This window comes from Ursus americanus, chromosome 2 (genome assembly GCF_024610735.1).
Source record: "Ursus americanus isolate L20-20 chromosome 2, mUrsAme1.1.p, whole genome shotgun sequence".
NCBI classification, from domain to species: Eukaryota; Metazoa; Chordata; class Mammalia; order Carnivora; family Ursidae; genus Ursus; species Ursus americanus.
This window is the reverse complement of record NC_142128.1, coordinates 18,407,096-18,424,862: the sequence shown is the minus strand read 5'-3', so window position 1 is coordinate 18,424,862 and position 17,767 is coordinate 18,407,096. Positions and strand designations below refer to the sequence as shown.

General features: G+C 45.4%; 1 pseudogene; it reads right to left on the bottom strand.

Moving 5' to 3' along the window:
- Positions 1-943: 943 nt before the first annotated feature.
- On the bottom strand, positions 944-1,558 carry LOC123778082 (DNA sliding clamp PCNA pseudogene; annotated as a pseudogene).
- Positions 1,559-17,767: the final 16,209 nt, after the last annotated feature.

Below are 17,767 nucleotides of genomic sequence, written 5' to 3'. Positions count from 1 at the left end.
GAATCAGAGTCAGTTCAAAGTTGGCAGGACTGCTACTCAGAGAGGGACAGAATTCATCAGTGGTCACACAGCAACATGGGGGCAAAACTGCGATAAAATTTAAATCAGAACTCTGCTGTGTTGTTGGCTTTTATTTACTTCCCCAGATGCCCCTTCCCCTCCCTCTGCCAAGGGCTGGGGAAAAGTCAAGGTGATGGAGTCAGCGGCGGGGGTGGGGAGGACAGACACAGAAGGTATTTTCTCTTCTAGGTCTTCACGGGCATTAGCTCTGTGAATTATTCATCAGAAAATCTGCTTGAGGTAGTGTCTTAGTCTTAATTTTCAATTCCCCTAATGCCGGCCAATTCTGTGCTGAAAACCTCTCAATTATTAATGTTTCTAAAACAATATTTGTTTTCTCTGCATCTAGCAACAACCAAGGCCTCCTAGCGAGTGCTCCTGCCCCCGAAATTCCCACAGAGAGGACTGCCTTGCCGAGGAAGCATTTCAGAGGGGTCAGGGGCGTGTCCGCCTGCAAGAGCCAGACTGGGGCCATTAAGCCCCTGCAGACACAGGTATGGGGAGCTCCCAGGACCAAAGCAACTATAAAAATAGCAAAAACAAGCACTATGTACTGGCATCTTATGTGCCAAGGGTAAAGCTAAACACTTTACTTTTACTTATTTAACCCTTGGTTTGCTTTTGAAATTCAAATAACGCCTTTAAATTGAAAACAAGTCTTAAAGCAGCATTTAGAGTCAAACCCCTTTTGTCCTAAAAATCCTAAGGAGTGTTTTTAGGTAAGGCGGAAGTATTTCTAGATTAACAAGACTTGATCTGACTTGGACTTGATTCTTGGGGAGAACGGAGGGGACGAAAATGGTTATTTATGGAAAACAGTGTCTGCGTAGGTACTCAGACGCACGCACTCGTGACAAAATATTCTTAAGAACGTGCTGACATCTCAGGAGTTCTCAGAGAGCTTAGCTCTATTTTCTACAATCTGATGCCCTGTGACAAGGAGGCCATCCGCCGGCATACTGAGTGTGACCGCAGGGAGGGTGGGGTCGCTTCTGTGAAGAAGTTGGGGGACCTCAGTGCAAAAGTTAGCTGAACTTGGCTCACTCGTCTCTAGGGTGACAGCCTCCTCCTCTCTATCAACATCCCTCATTGGCCCCACAACTCCGTATTTCCTTTCCCAAGTTTCTGCCCTTGGAGAAAAACTCGCTCCATCTTTTGCTCAGGAGGTGACACCAGGGTCCCCAGGACGACCGAGATCTTGGCATACACGTGCACGTCCGCCAGAAAGCTTCTTTACTCCACAGCTTCACTCGGGTTCTGGAATTCCAAGTTCAACGTGTAAATCCATTAACTGCATGTCGTCGTCTGAAACCTTTCCTAGGTTTGGAACTTCCAATACCAGGGCCGAGGTGTCTGCCGCAGCTTCAGCCCTCGGCCTAACAATGTCTTCACTGCCTGCACAGTTTCGTATGTTGGACACGCTGGTGGGGTTCATGCCCATGGCCAAGTCTCTGCCACAGTCGGACCTGTGGAGACCTTGGGAGCGCACCTGCAACATGGTGGCCGCGTCACCAGGCTGAGGCGACGGGTGGAGGGAAGGAGGAAGGGGTAGCCAGCTTAGGTGTCACAGGATGACAGCGAGCAGAGAACTCAGTGGTGAGAGCCACCCACCCAGGAAGATCACAACCTACTTACATAACTTACAATAACTCCCCGCCGTAAGACTCAGCAGCTCATTTCACAGATGAGGAAATGCTCAGAGAGGCCCAATCTTTGCCCGTGGCTCCTCAGCTCCTCACTGAGGAGAACAGGATTTGGACCCAAATCTATGTGACTTCATAGCTAGTCCATTCTCCCCCTTGGCACTATGGCGCCCCCTGGGATTTTAGTTGCATACAAGGAAGAACTTTCTGGAAGTAAATGATGTTACTCTCAAAGAGCGCTTGGAACAAGCCATGGCCGGAAGGGAGATATGAATGGGAGGAAATTCTGAACTGAGGGCATCTCTAGAGACCCCTTGAGGGACTGGCCTCCTCGATTGTAACACAGCCTGCGCCGTCCCGGGTCTTGTTGGTGGCAGGTGGGGAGGAGTGGGTAAGAGATAATCTCTGCAAACAGTGACAAAGGGAATCAGACTCAATGACGGACAAAGGGCACGGAGCCTGGTAGAATAGAGGCTTCAGGGTCAGACCAGCCCGGGAGGGCGTCCCTCGCTGAGCCACCTCTGAGCCAGGCCTTTACCCTCTCTGTGCCTCACTTCCCCACATCTGTGAAATGGGGTAACATCAGCCCTTCCCTCAAAGGCTCATGTGCAACACGTCCGAGATGATGCCCATTTTGGGCCTGGCAGAGATCGAGACACCAACAAACGCCAGCCTCCCTCTCCCTTCCCCTCCACCGAGCAAGAGTATGGCATTTTCAAAAAGATGTGCTAAGAGCGGGGGGGGGGGGTGATAGAAAGGAAGTAAATATGTTGAGAAAATATGTTGCAAGGGAAAAAATCCATCCCAAGAGCTGGGTTAGGAGGAGAGGTGAAAAAGGAGTAGCTTACTGAGGTCAGAGGGGTCTCTCACAGGCGGGGCAGCATGGGATCCAGGTGAGCCGGTCAGGGAGCACAGTCCACATGACCGCCAGGGCCAGGACGGTTCCCTCGGCGCCTGCTTCTTGGCACTCGGAGGTCTCATTGTCCTGTCCCTTCCTGTGTCTGCTTCCCTCTCCTCCCTCTGCGGACTGGCTTTCTGGCTTGTCTTCAGGGAGACAGCCTCCTCTTAGCTCCCTGGTTTGAAGGCCTTCGTCAAGTGCTCGGCAGCCTCACCAGCATCTTTGAGTCTCACTTCCACATTCTGATTGGTCCAGCTTACTATCGGTATACATCCTGGGCCAATCAGATGGAAGGTGGTGGTTCGCTGGGTAAAAAGATTGCAGCTGGGGCCTACGTCATCACAGAGACACAATTTAAAACCACACCCGGGGCACCTGGGTGGCTCAGGCGGTTAGGCTGATTTCAGCTGAGGTCATGAATTCAGGGTTGTGAGATGGAGCCCCGCATGGAGCCTGCCTGAGAATCTCTCTCTCTCTCTCTTCCATCTCCCTCTGCCCCTCCCTTCTCTCTCTCTCTCTCTCTCTAAAAAATAAATAAAAAATAAAACCACACCAAGAATCCCACACCCCCACCAGAACGGCTAAAATTAGAGGCCCGATAATACCAGACGGTGGCAAGGCTGTGCAGCAATGGGAGCTCTCATACTCTGCTGGTGGGAGCGTGAAATGGTACAACCATTTGGGAAACAGGCATATCTTCCAGAACTAAATGGATCCCTGCCCCTTGACCTATCAATTCCACTGCTGGGTATACATCCAAGACAAATGATTGCTTGTGTCTGCCTAACAGAATACGTGAAATGTTCATAGACACACCAAACCACAAACCACCCAAATCTCCACCAAGAGTAAGATGGATAAATTGTGGTATATTCATGCAATGGATTATTGCAAAGCAGTGAAAGAAGAACGAACTACCTCCACCCACAATGTAGATGGATCTCACAGGTAGAACATTTAGTTAAGGAAGCCACACCCCGAAGACTACACACTATATGGTTCCATTTAACAGAAAATGTATCAGTGGTGATGGGGACTAGAATATGGGTTATCTTGGGGGAGTGTCAGCTGGGAGAGGGCACAAGGGAGCCCTTTGGGATAGTATAAATGTTCTCTATCTTCTTCCTTGGTGGTTACATTAAAAAAAAAAAAAAGCATCGAGCTGATGACTACTTAAGATTTGTGCCGTTTACTATATCTAAGTGATTCTTCAGTAAGAAAAGAGAGAAAAGCTTACAGCCCTAATATATGGAACACAGAATCAACTACATAACCACACAATCACCTTTGTCCGGAATGGATAGAATAAACAGACACATATCTGTGTATTTATTTTATATATCTTATACGTAATATACACATTATATATGTATTTTGGTTACATGTATGTATACAGGGAGACATGAAGAGAGAGAGAGAACAAACCTGAATTGTATTTTCAGAATGTATTCAGTCTAGGAAGAGCAGATTGGAGGAAGACCAGAACGGAGGCAGAGGGGCCTGTGAAGAGGCTGGTCTAGCTGTCCAAGCAGGGGACAGTGGTGGCTGGCCACTGGAATGGACACAGAGAAAGAGATCTGAGGGCAGCCAACGGACTGATGATGGATTGGATGATGAGAAGGTGAAGGAAAAGCTGTATCAGGGAGACCCCCATGTTTCTGGCTTGGGAAACTAGGTAGGTGATGATGCCAATCCCCAGATGAAGAAGTCCGGAGGGCAGATGTGGCAGAGGCAGGGAGGGTGGCAGACTCCGTCTCAGGAAGGCCAAGTATGAATTGCCAGGGGAGTACCCAATGGAGCGACAGTCGGAAATCATGGCGGCCCACTGTGCTAGACAGCGGCCCCTGGAAACAGATTGGTGGGCGGGGCTCAGTGAGATGGATGGGGAGACGCCCCAGAAGGAAGTGAGGAAGGCAGGATTTGGTGGAGGGCCAAGCTGGCCTGTAGTGTGGTCATAAGTGAGGCTGCTGCCTGTCCCACGCTGAGCTCTGGAGCCACATGGATCCTCAGAGTTGCCCTGAATTGAGACAAAGGGACCAGATCTTCGCTCCCCCAACCAGCCAAATATTGGCCCTGGCTGCCTCTGAGAGAGGTGTCTGCTTGGGTGAGGCCCAGGGCCGTGCCTCATGAGCAGCTGTACAGTCCCAGCAGCTGAGGGCATCAGCCCTGAAGAATGGTCTAGGTGAAGAAGTCCCTGCCCCCTTTCCAATATGTGTCCAGTTGTGGCTCCGAGGAAGGCTGCAGACTGTGACCATGACTGTCACACACCCTGGCTCTCATCCCCTCACCTGCGTCCCACAGGCCCCGACCCTCTGGCATGGCCCCTGCATCACAGCCCTGCCCGCTGTGCCCATGGAGCAGCTCCTTCTCATCTATTTTTTATAAAGAGAGCTGGATTTTCCTCTGAAGCAAATACTCAAAACAATTAGAGCTGCTGGTCCCCACCATTCTTATTCGATGGCCAATCTCGGGGGTATTGGAGGCCATCTTCTCACCATCAGGGCCACGGAAACACACTCAGCGGTTTCCAGGGTCAGGGGCTGTCTCCCAAGAGCTGGACAAGTTCACTCCCGTGAAGCTCTCTCACTCTTCCTATCGGATTCATTAGCAAACCCTACTGGCTCTACCTCCAAAGTCCATCAAGGATGCCATTTCCCACAGCCTCCTCTCCCACCCTGGTCAAAGCCACCAGCATCTGTCAGCTGACTCACTGCAGCGGCCCCTCTGGTCTCCATGCTTCCAGCCAACTCCAGCCTCTCTACGATGTCTTCTCGCACAGCAGCCACACTGCGGGGTTAAACCCCTCTGCTACATCCCCCCTCTGCTTGAACTCCTACTTTGCCCTCCACCTCTCTGACAAAAAGTCCTTACGGTGGCGTTTCCAAGCTCATTCCTACTTCCCTCCTGCTTGCTCACTGCACTCTGTCACTTTCCCCTCCCCAGGCACACTCCTGCCTCAGGGCCTTTTCACTTGCTGGTCCCCCACCCTGGGATACTTTTTATACCCTTACTTCCTTCAGATGTCCACACAAATATCACCTTCTCAAGGAGGCCTTCCCTGACCACTTTATTTTTTTTAATATTTTATTTTTAAGTAAGCTCTATCCTCAACATGGGGCTTGAACTCACAACCCTGAGATCAAGAGGCCCACACTCCACCGACTGAGCCAGCCAGGCACCCCAGTGACCACTCTGTTTTAAACCACAGCCTCTCACCATTTCTCCCATCCCTTAGCCCTGGTTCAATTTTCCCTCTTCATGAAGCAACATCCATTGTTGTGTGTCCCACTAACTCCACAGGGGCAGAGATTTGGGGGTTTTGTTCAGTGACTAGAATGCCACCCTGTGCTTATAAGCAGGAGTGCTCAATACGTGTGGATTCCATGACTTAAGAAACGAATAACAGGTCATGCTCAGCCCTTGTCTTAGTCTCGGGCTCAGGCTGCCATAACAAAATACTATAGACCGGCTGGCTTCAAAGCAGAAATGTCCTTTCTCACCATTCTGGAGGCTGCAAGTCTGAGATCGGGGCTCCAGCATGACCAGTTCTGGTGGGAGCCCTCTCCGTGGCCTTCAGACGTGGCCTTTCCTTGGTGCATGCTCACAGTGCTCTTGTAAGGCCACCAATGCTATTCGATTAAAGATCCCATGCTTCCGACCTCATTTTACACCTTCCAGAAGTCCTAGCTCCAAATACAGTCACATTGGGTTTAGAGCTATGCATTTGTAGGCAGGGGATCCAATTCAGTCCCCAGCAGCTCTAATCTCTTTTCTCCTCGTATCAGCCCTCACAGGTGGGTATTATCCTCATTTTACAGATGATAAAACTAAGGCTCCAAGCAACCACATGCCCGAGCCAAGGGCACCAGGCTCAGAAGTGGCAGAAGAAAGGTTTAAACCAGCACTGGTTTCCCTCCGCCCCACTGCATCCCCTCGTACCTGCTGTTCCCTCTGCTGGGAACACTCTTCCCATGGCCAGCTCCTTCTCCAGCCCAATGGTCACCTCCTCAAAGGGGCCTGGACTATATGTAGCAGCCACCTCCTGCTTCTCAGTGACTGTCACTTTGGTCCCTTCATTTCCTTCACAAGCCATGGGACATTCTGACGTTACCCTCTGCCTACCTGTCCAGGTGTAGACAAGATGATGGAGACCCAGGAAGGGCGCTGTTTGGAAGGCAAGGGAGTCGCTGGAGACAACCTCCGGCTCATGGCCACACAGACCTCTCAAGAAATGCTCACAAACACACAGAAAATCAATTTGCCAAATGATCAATTTACTAGGTAATTCACTCATTCAATCTTTGTTTCTGTTCTATTTATGAAATTTTAGCAGTTTGTGTCACCAAACAGTTTTGGCAGCCTTTGAGGATTTTTCAAAGTCCTACTGTAGCCAGAAAGAGTGCCTGTCCCTGCACCAGCCCCAAGTGCCTCTGCCCTACAGACAGCTGAGCATGGATGGGTTCCCGAGGCTGCCATGGACAGGGAATCAGAAGGAGCAGATCTGCCGACCAACACTCAGGCAGCTGGACTCATCACAAACACATGATCCCCCAGCCAAAGGGCCATGCCAGGCAGGGTGGTTTAAAAGGCCACATGGACCAGGACTTGAACCAGGGTAAGGCAACTGAGGCATTTGCCTCCGGTATAATATTTAGGGGACTCAAAGAAACTCAAAAATCACAGTGAACATTGTTTAAAAAGATAGATTTATTTATATAAGAGAGAGAGCGCACAAGCAGGGGGAGGGAGGGGGAGAGGGAGACAAGAAGACCCCCCTGATGAGCAGGGAGCCCAATGCTGGCTTGATCTCAGGACTCTGAGATCATGACCTGAGCCGAAATCAAGAGTCAGACGCTTAACCGACTGAGCCACCCAGGTGACCCCTCCATAAACATTTTAATGCAATATTTCCAAAAATCAAAATTGATGCAAAAATTACATGAGGCACAAAATGAAAACATTTTCAATAAAGATAAGGCAAGTGGCAAGCCATACGAGAACATAAGACAAAAGGAAAAGTCAATAATACCAAGCCTATCTTCATTTAAAATGTTCGAATTTTGTTCACCCTGGATATTTTTTTGCAGTAACTTTGAATTTTAAAAATATGCATTGAAATATTATCTATCAACACATGCTTCCAGGAAGATGAAGTAGGTGTTCCTTTCTCTATTCTTCCTACTTAGCTCTACTGAAAAGCCCTGGCCTGTATATATAAAACAATCACGAGACTCGGAAAGGTGGACAGAAGGAGGTAGAATGGCTAAGGACACTGGTACCCAAGGCACGACATGACAGTGAGTTCTCTGGGTTTTCTTTTTGCCTCATATATTCCAGACTTAGGGCTGAAGAAGACAACAATCCACAAACATCATCAGTCACAGACGAAAAAGCCCCAACAGAAGCTGCTTCTTTCTAGCCAAAGGAATGTGAAAGGGCAACCTAACAAGGCAGAAAATGTGTGGACAATAACCATTCTAGGGCAGTCAAGCACCACAGAAAGTGCTAGGCCTGCCCTCCACCCTGTGCCAGCAAGGCATAGTGGAGAACCTAGACTAGCAAACTCAACAGGCTGGAACAAGACACCCAAACTCTCCCAGGGTCCAATAGGGAACCTTACCCCACAGAGGGTGAAGAGCTCCCCATCATGTCAGTATAATGGAGACCATGTGGAGAACCTGAAGTTCAATCAGACAGTAGTTAGACACCTCTCACTGGCACCCGAGTCAGAAATTTCACTACTGTCCAACGATAATGATGACATCATGACCGTGGTGTCATGAAGACCAAGTGGGCACCAAAAATAAGGCACTCCTAACCTTCCCATCCAGCGAGCTACCCATGGAGGCCTAGTGAGGAGGTGGACTCCCAGCTCTGCCCAAAAGTAACAAGGAGCCTCCCACCTGGGTGTCAACAGAAGTCAAATGGGTAACCTGGACTTCTAGTGCCCAGCTGGCAGTGATGAGGTTAGGACCCTCTCATTCCCTACTGGAGAAAAGTCAGAGGAAGCCAGCTAAAATGGAAGGTTTAAATAAGATTCAGATTCTCAGAACATAATGCAAAAATGTCCAGGTTTCAATCAAAAATCACTTGCCAGAGTGCCTGGCTGGCTCAGGTCAGTAGGGCATGTAACCCTTGATCTTTGGATTGTGAGTGCAAGCCCCACATTGGGCATAGAGCCTACTTCAAAAAAAAAATCACTTATCATACCAAGAAAGATCTCAACTTGAATGAAAAAAAGACACTCAATAGATGCCAACATTGATATGACAGACATGTTATGATTATCTGACAAAGATTTAGGAGCAGCAATCATAAAAATGCTTCCAAGAGCAATTTTTAAAGATCACTTAAAACAAATGAGTAAATAGAAAGCCTTGGCAAAGAAATAACGTCTTAGAGAAGATACAGAACATATAAAGGAGAACCAATTGGAAATTCTAGAACTGAAAAATACTATAAATGAAAGAACCCAATCAGGGCGACTGGGTGACTCAGTCGGTTAAGCATCTGCTTTCGGCTCAAGTCATGATCTCAGGATCCTGGGATCGAACCCTGCATTGGGCTCCCTGCTCACCTGGGAGTCTGTTTCTCCCTCTCCCTCCCCCTGCTCATTCTCTCTCTCTCTCACTTGCTCTCTCTCAAATAAATAAATAAAATCTTTAAAGAAGAAGAAGGAGGAGGAGGAGGAGGAGGAGGAGGAGGGGGAGGAGGGGAGGAGAAGAAAGAACCTAGTGGATGGGCTCAACTGCAGAAAGGAGGAAACTGAGGAAGGAATCAGTGAACTTGAAGACAGAGCAATAGATATTATTGACAGAGAGAAAACAGACTTTATAAACTTGAATAGGGGCTCCTGGCTGGCTTAGTCAGTGGAACATGGGACTCTTGATCTCAGGGTCATGAGTTTGAGCCTTGCATTGGGTGTAGAGATTACTTACATAAAATAAAATAAAAATCTTTTTTAAAAATAAGTAAAATAAAGTAAAAGTGAACAGAGCCCCAAGAACCTCTGGGACTATAACAAAGATCTAACACTGGAGTCCCAGAAAAGAAGAAAGAGGGTAGGGCTGAAAAGGACATGGAGATGTGAAACCTAACAAATTTGGCAAAGGACATAAACCCACAGAGGCAAAAAACAAAACAAAACAACAACAACAACAAAAAACCCTCAGCAAATAGGATAAAATCAAAGAAATCCACATCAAACTTATCATATTCAACTTCTGAAAACTAAAGAAAAAGAAAAAAAATTAGAAGTCAGTGAGAGAAACAGTACTTCCCCTACGGCGGGGGGGGGGAGGGGAACAAATTGAAAGACCATGGATTTCTCATAAGAAGTCACAAAGGCTAGAAGAAAGTAGCATAATTTTCAAGTGCTGTAAGAAAAGAACTGTCAACCCAAAATTCTACATTCAGCAAAAATATCCTTCAGGAATGAGGAGAAATCAAGACATTCTCAGATAAAGGGAAACTAAAAGAATTTGTCACCATCTGGCCTACTTTAAAAGAACAATGAAAGAAAAGTCTCTAAACAGAAAGGAAATGATTAAAGAAGGAACCCTGGAACATGAAGGAGGAAGAAAGAACAATAAAGAGTAAATAAAAGAGATATGGGTAAATGCAGTATGTTTTCATGTTCCCTTGAGTTTTCTAAATTATGTTTGATAGTTGATTCAAAAATTATAATGCTATCTGATGTGTTTCTAAATGTATATAGAAGAAATATTTAAAATCATATTGTAAAGGGATGTAAAGAGAGGAAAGGCTTCTACACTTCACTTAAACTGATGAAATACCAGCATCAGTAGACTGTTAAAAATTATGTATATATAATGTATATCCAGGAAAACAACTAAAAAAGGGCATACAAAAATATACACTCAAAAACACTATAAATTAATCAAAATGGAATTCTAAAAATTATCCAAGGAACCTGCAGGAAGACAAGAAAAAGAAAACAGAGAAATTGAAAACAGATAGAACAAACATAAAACAAAAAAATAAAAAGGCAAACTTAACTTCTAACATAACAGTAATTATATTAAACATAAGTAGTCTAAATACATCAATTAAAAGACAGAGACTGGCAGAGTGGCCTAACTATAACCTCATTACAAGAAGCGCCCTTCTAATGTAACAATATATGCAGATGAAAGGATGGAGGGGCACCTGGGTGGTACAGTTGGTTAAGCATCCAACTCTTGGTTTCAGCTCAGGTTGTGGTTTCAGGGTTATGACATTCGAGCCCCACTTCTGGCTCTGTGCTCAGCAGGGAGTCTGCTTGAATTTCTCTCTCCCTCTCCCTCTGCCTACCCTCTCTCTCAAATAAATAAATAAATCTTTTTTTTTAAGTATAAGGATGGAGAGATATGTATCCTGAAAACCTAACCAAAAAAGCAAGCTATATAAATGTCAGATAAAGTAAACTCCAGAGCAAAAATAATTATCACAGACAGAAAGGAACATCATATAAAGATAAAAGAATCCAGGGCGCCTGGGTGGCACAGTCGTTAAGCATCTGCCTTCAGCTCAGGGCGTGATCCCGGCGTTCTGGGATCGAGCCCCGCATCAGGCTCCTCTGCTGGGAGCCTGCTTCTTCCTCTCCCACTCCCCCTGCTTGTGTTCCCTCTCTCACTGGCTGTCTCTCTCTGTGTCAAATAAATAAATAAAATCTAAAAAAAAAAAAAAAAGATAAAAGAATCCATCTACCAGGAAGACACAGAAATCCTAAATTTGTGTGCAGCAAACAATAGAGCTACAAAATATGTTCAGCAAAAACAGAACAGAAAGGAGAAACAGACAACTACACAATCACAGTTAGAGACATCAACACCTGCTCTTAACTGGTAAGAAAATCAGTAAAGATATAGAACTCAACGACACCATCAACCAGCAGGATTTAGCTGACATTTATGGAACACTCCACCCAATGACAGCATAATACCTATTCTTTTCAAGGGCTCACAAAACATATGCCCAAATAGACCATCTCATAGAATAGAAAACAAACCTCAATAAATGTAAAAGAGTTTAAATCATATAGAGTGTGTTCTCTGACTGTAGTAGAATCAAACTAGAGATGAATAACAGAAAGAGAACAGTAAAACCTCCAAACATTTGGAAATGAAACAATACACTTTTAAATAATTTATGAGTCAAAGGTGAAGACTCAAGGGAAATTAAAAATACATTGAAATGAATGAAAATGAAAACACAACATAACAAAATTTGTGGACACAGATAAAGAAATGTTGACAGAGAAGCTATAGCTTACATAAATGCTTACCTGTGAAAAGAGTAAAACTCTCAAATAATAATCTCAGCTACCATCTCAAGAACTGAGAAAAAAAATAAGTCTACAAGAAAGCAGAAGATAGATAAAAACAAAAAATCAGCAAAACTAAAAATAGGAAAACAGTAGAGAAAATCAATGAAACATAAATCTGGTTCTTTGAAAAAAAATCAATAAAATTGACAAATTTCTAGGAAGACTGACAAAAACAGAAAGAGAGAAGACACAAATCGCCGATATCAGGAATGAAGCAGAGATATTACTACAGACCCTGCAGGTATCCAAAGGACAATAATAAAGGAATACTACAAAGGCACGCACAGTCTACACACACACATCTGATAACTTAAATGAAATTAACGAGCTCCTTGAAAAGCACAAATGACCACAACTCACTGAGTGTGGAATCAGTATTTGGACAGCCCTGTAACTATCAAGAAAAGTGAATCTGTAATTTGAAAAATCCCAAAGGAAGTCTCTAAGCCCAGGGGGTTTCACTGGAGAATTCTATCAAATATTTAAAGAAAAATAACAATTCTACACAATCTCTTCCAGAAAATAGAAGAGGATGACACTTTCGGTTCACTTTATGAAGCTACTATTTCACTGACACCAATATCAGATGAAGACAGTACAACAAAAAGAAAGCTAACAGATCCAGAGCGAAGACGAGACAGGAAACGGAGATGAACCAGTCAAAGGTATGCCAAGGAGCAAATGACCCCTGTGGGCACCTGGAACTCAGTCCCACTGGGGACCATTGAGGAACCAAACAGAACTGCTACTGGAGACAGAATTGGCCCACTGGAGGACAGGGAGCCTGAGGAACTCCCATCCCCCATTGGTTGGAAGTAGCCCCCCAGGCGTGTTAGCTCCCCTGTACATCTGGGTTGTATGTGCACACAGCTGAGTGGCCTTTGGAGGCTTTGGAGCAGCGCTGATAGGACTTTTACAATGATGGAAATATTCTGCATCTTTGGAGAAAGCAGACCTCATGGTGCACTTACAATATGGGCGCTAGAGGGAGCAGAGCTGTCCATGGTAGCCACCCTGAATGTGTCTGCCAAAGGGAGAATCAACAGAACTCGGTTTCAGATTAGGAATGGGGTGAGGGGGAGTGGCTCCAAGCAGGGTGTGCTAGAGGTGGCCATAGGTTATACAGGTGACATTCTGGGGGATCGAGCTAACCAGCATCATAGGGCACAATTTGGACCTTGACATCTGTCAAGAAGGGACCAAAAGAGCAGCAAATGGTCCCCTCACTGCTCTTCCAAGACTAAGCCTCTTTTGCAAAGGGTAAAGCAACCAATTCTGTAGGAGGCAGTTTAAGGTGAAAAATATTAGTGTATTTGGGGTTTCTCATTTATTTCACAGTACTCTAAAAGTGAACGTGATTACAGCAGCATTTCTCTCAGAAAAGCCAAACAAGGTCCCCACCTGAAGAAAGTGATTCCGTAGACCATGTCCATGACAGACCTGGCAATGCTCTCCCAGTTCCTACACACCAACACGTTGTAATTTTTTTCTTGATGGTTAGACATACTCTTTTGTTACTCAATCTGACTCCTCTGAAACTGTTGCCAATAGCCCAATTAAATAGTTAGCTAAATATATTAGTAGGCACATTGGTGTGTATTTGGCCCTAATGAGGTTTATAGGAAATGCAGTTTCCAGACTGCAAGGGCTCGAAAGGTGGAAATTGCTGGTGGCTTGGTTCTCCGTGACCACAGTCACTGGCTCCAGGCGAGCCATCCCTGAGAAAGAGCCTCTTGATAAACCAAGGTGCCGGAACTACAACAAAGGAGTTAGAGAGCTGGCTCAGTTTCCCCGAGGGGAATAATCAGTCTTAGATCTGCTTCAGCCACCGCAACAAAATACCAGAGACCGGGTGGCTTTGAACAGAAATGTATTTTCTAGCAGTTCTGGGGACAGGAAGTCCAAGATCAAAGTGTTGCAAAGTATGGTTGCTGGGGAGAGGTGTCATCCTGGCTTACTGCCCCTCACGTGCCTACCCAGGGCTAGTCTTGGACAGAGGCATCCTTCTAAGCAGGGGTGATTCAAATCCTGTCAAAGGGGCAGAGAGGATTTGGGTCACCTCTCTTAGGAAGGGGAGTTATGTAGTCAGACATCCCGTGCTCATACGACTAATGTTTCTTGAACACCTACTATATCCCAGACAGAGCTGGGTGCTGCAGCTCTTGTGATGACCAAGAGGTGCTTCCTGCTCTCAGAGTCTAGAATGTCCAAGAGAAAGTGCAGGATACCGTGGGAACATATCAGAGCATCCCCAGTCGTGACTTGGAGAGCCCTAGAAGGCCTCTCCAAGGAGGTGACATTTAAACTGAGCGACAATAAATGATTACAGGTCATTTTTCCAGGTGAAGGAAGTGAGAATGGCAGTGGAGGGGTGTTCCCAGCAGTGGGGGCAATACCTATGCAAAGACCTTGAAGTAAGAGACCAGGACACACAGAAGAACAGAAAGGTCACCATGTCTGAAGAAAACTCCTTCTTTCCCAGCTCACTGCAGGACCAGGGTGTCATAGACACGCAGCCCCTTAGCTCAGAGGTGGGATGTTGTTAAGATTTTCACGGGCTTTACTTTCTAAACTTCTCTCTGGCCCTGAGAGGCTAAGACAACTGGAGTGAGCGGAGTCCTCTCACATCAGAAAGGTTGGTAGAATCTTCCCGGCTAATCTGGGGTGGCCTCTTGAAGCCCACGGAGACTCTCAAAACATCTGCTTTGAGAGGTGGGCGTAGTCTGCTGATGGGCTTTTATAAAGCCAGGGGAGAGGCAGCAACTTTGATGTGACCACACCTCCAGTGGCAGCCCACGAGTCCAGGACGCAGCCCCAAATCAGAGAGTTCCTATATAGCACCGTGAACAAAAACTGGGCACTGGAATCAGAAAGACCTGGACTGGAGTCCTGTTTCTGCTTCTCCTGGAAGTATGACTTTGGGAAAGTTGTTCATCTCTCTAAGCCTCAGTCTCCCCATATACAAGATGAGAATCCATTCCACAGATGTTGATTGGCTGCAGTAGCATGGCAGATGCTGTGCTGGGGGCTGGTGGTAAACCCAACAGACATGGGTCACTTTCAGTCCTAGCAGGGCAGACAGACGATCAACCAAAAGACAATGATCACATGTGATTGGAACAAGGATGGAAACACACAGGGTATCAGGATGGAGAGGATGGGGTGGGGGAATCAATTTCCATAGGGAGTCAGGGAAGGCTTCTTGGTGGAGGTGACATTTGAGTCAAGACCAGAGATAGATAACTCCCAGGGGGGTTGTGAGAACTACACAAAATAATGCCCGTAAAGCACCAAGCACACAAAGTGCCTAGCACATAGGCAGAACTCAAAAAATATTGGCTTTATCATCAGCCACTAAAATGTAAGATCCTTTACGGTGAGGAGCGAGTCCGTATTTGCCAGAATTGTGCCTGGCACACGCAGAGTCAACTGAATTAACGAGTTTCATATTTTCTCATGTCATTGTGTTGCTCACTACTAGTCTTTGCCTCTTCTTCGTTTTGAAGGACAGTTTGAGTATTGTACCTACAGTCAACAATCATGCATGGAACCCTTAAAATTCATTAAGAGGATAGATCTTGTGTTAAGTGTTCTTATCACAATAAAATAAAATAAAAAGCGTTTACTGAGTTCATTTATAATATTAATAGTAATAGGAGTAGCGGCAGAGTAATACTTGTTGGTAGTATTAGTCATAGGGGTAGTAATATTAGCAGCAGCAGCAATAAAGAAAGAATATTAGCAATTCATGCTATGGGCAACCCTTTCGGCGAGGGCACTATGTTGCAATGGAAAGAATGAGATTTCAAGTCAGGAAGAGCCACACTTGAATCCTGGCCCAGCTACATGGTTGCTGTGAAGCCGCTAGCTCTCCTTTCCCTGAGCCTCAGTTTTCCCGTCTATGTGATTGGGATAACAATGTGCATCTCCCAGGGATAGGGGAGGTGTCTGTTTGACGACTGGGACAGAGTAGGCCCACACTAAATGGTGGCTGTCACGATGACACGTATGCCATCCCAGGTAACTAAGCTCCAGGCATATGCCACTCCACCCCCTTCTTTGGGGACAGAACGGGCAGCAACATGAGCTTATGCCCCCCGGGGAGCCACTACTTTTCTGGGTTGGGACGCCTCAGTTCATTCATCAGTTCCAGACCGTGCTGGTCTGGGAAACAGAGATCCCTTGGAAAATTACTGCATTGAACTAAACTAGGTAAGAGCTCTTGACTGAAATTCCAGCGGGTGGAGAAATGGTTTTGGCATAAATAACTGTCAAAAAATTCATATCTATCCATCAAGAAGAAAACGCAAAATAACCCAATAGCAAAATGGACAAAGGATAGAAAAGGCAACTCATATACAACAAAGAATAAGGACGGACGAACATGTGAAAACCCAGCAAAGTGTCACGGGACTAGAATTTTAAAACAACGACAAATCCTTCAGATCTATCAAATGGGAAAAAAAAATGCCCTGCAGATTGAAAGTAGTCAGGCTTGGTAACTGTGGAGAAATGGGTACTTACACGTAGTGTTGCTGGAAATGAAAACTGGTAGGTTTAGGGAGTGCAATTCGACAGCAAGTACTACAATCTATTTTACTTATTATTTTAAGAGAGAGAGAGAGTGAGCAGGAGGAGGGATGGGGGGACAGAAGGAGAAAGAATCTCCCCCACTGAGTGCCGAGCCCAGCCCGAAGCAGGGTTCAACACCAGGACCTTGACATCATGACCTGATCCGAAATCAAGGGCTGGATGCTCAACTGACTGAGCCACTCAGGAGCCCCTTTAATTTTTAATTTTTTTATTTTTATTTTTATTTTGCCTACTACAATTTAAAAAGGGTATATTATTTTAGCCACTGCTCGGTGAGTATCCTGGAGAACTACTCATATTCAGGCCCAAGGAGGCATAAATGGGGGTGGTCACTGCCAGTATCACCTGTAATGGTGAAAATTTGGAAGCAATCTAAATGTCGATAGATTTAGAAATAACTATGTTAAAATAATACAATCATATTATGGAATACTATGGAGCAGGTAAACAGAATGAGCTAGATCGAGATGAATGACCATAGACAGAGGAATCCCAAGACATGTTAAGTGACATAAGAGCGTCGTAAAATAATAAGCACAGTATAATCCCATTTGTACTGGAACATACTGAAGAAAACAACATACACTAACCCTATAGGATTGCATGTGTGCTCGTGAGCATGTGCACGTGTGCACGAATACATGGAAAACAGCTGGAAGAAAACACATTTAACCGATAAGAGTTGTTACATCTGGAGAGAAAGGAAGATGGATCAAGGGGGATTTCAAGTGGAACTTTAGTATCAGCCATCCTTGAATTTTTTCAAGAATGTATCCATGTAAGAGAAAATATTTACACCATATAAGACAAATTGACAAAGTATTGTTGTTTGAATTATATTGAGAATTCCCATGAATTGGTAAGAAGACAAAACCCATCAGAAAAAAAAAAAACGGCAGAAGACACCAACAGGAATTTTCTAGAAAAGGAAATGCAAACAACCGATAAACATATAAAAGATGCTCGATCTCATTTGTAGTCATAAAATGCAAATTAAAGCCACAATGAGATGTCAATTCCCACCAAACATATGGGCAAAAATTTTAAAGTAAAATATTAGCAAATGCTAGCAAGTCGAATGACAGGAATTCTCATACACTGCTGGTGGGGTGTAAATTGGTCCAACTAGTTTTGAACCAGGCTGGAGTTCCCTGGTAAGAAACCCCCCCCACACCTGACGGTCTTACCCCCAGGCACGTGCCTAGATCAACCTGTGAACAAATCTACCAGAATGTTTATAATCCC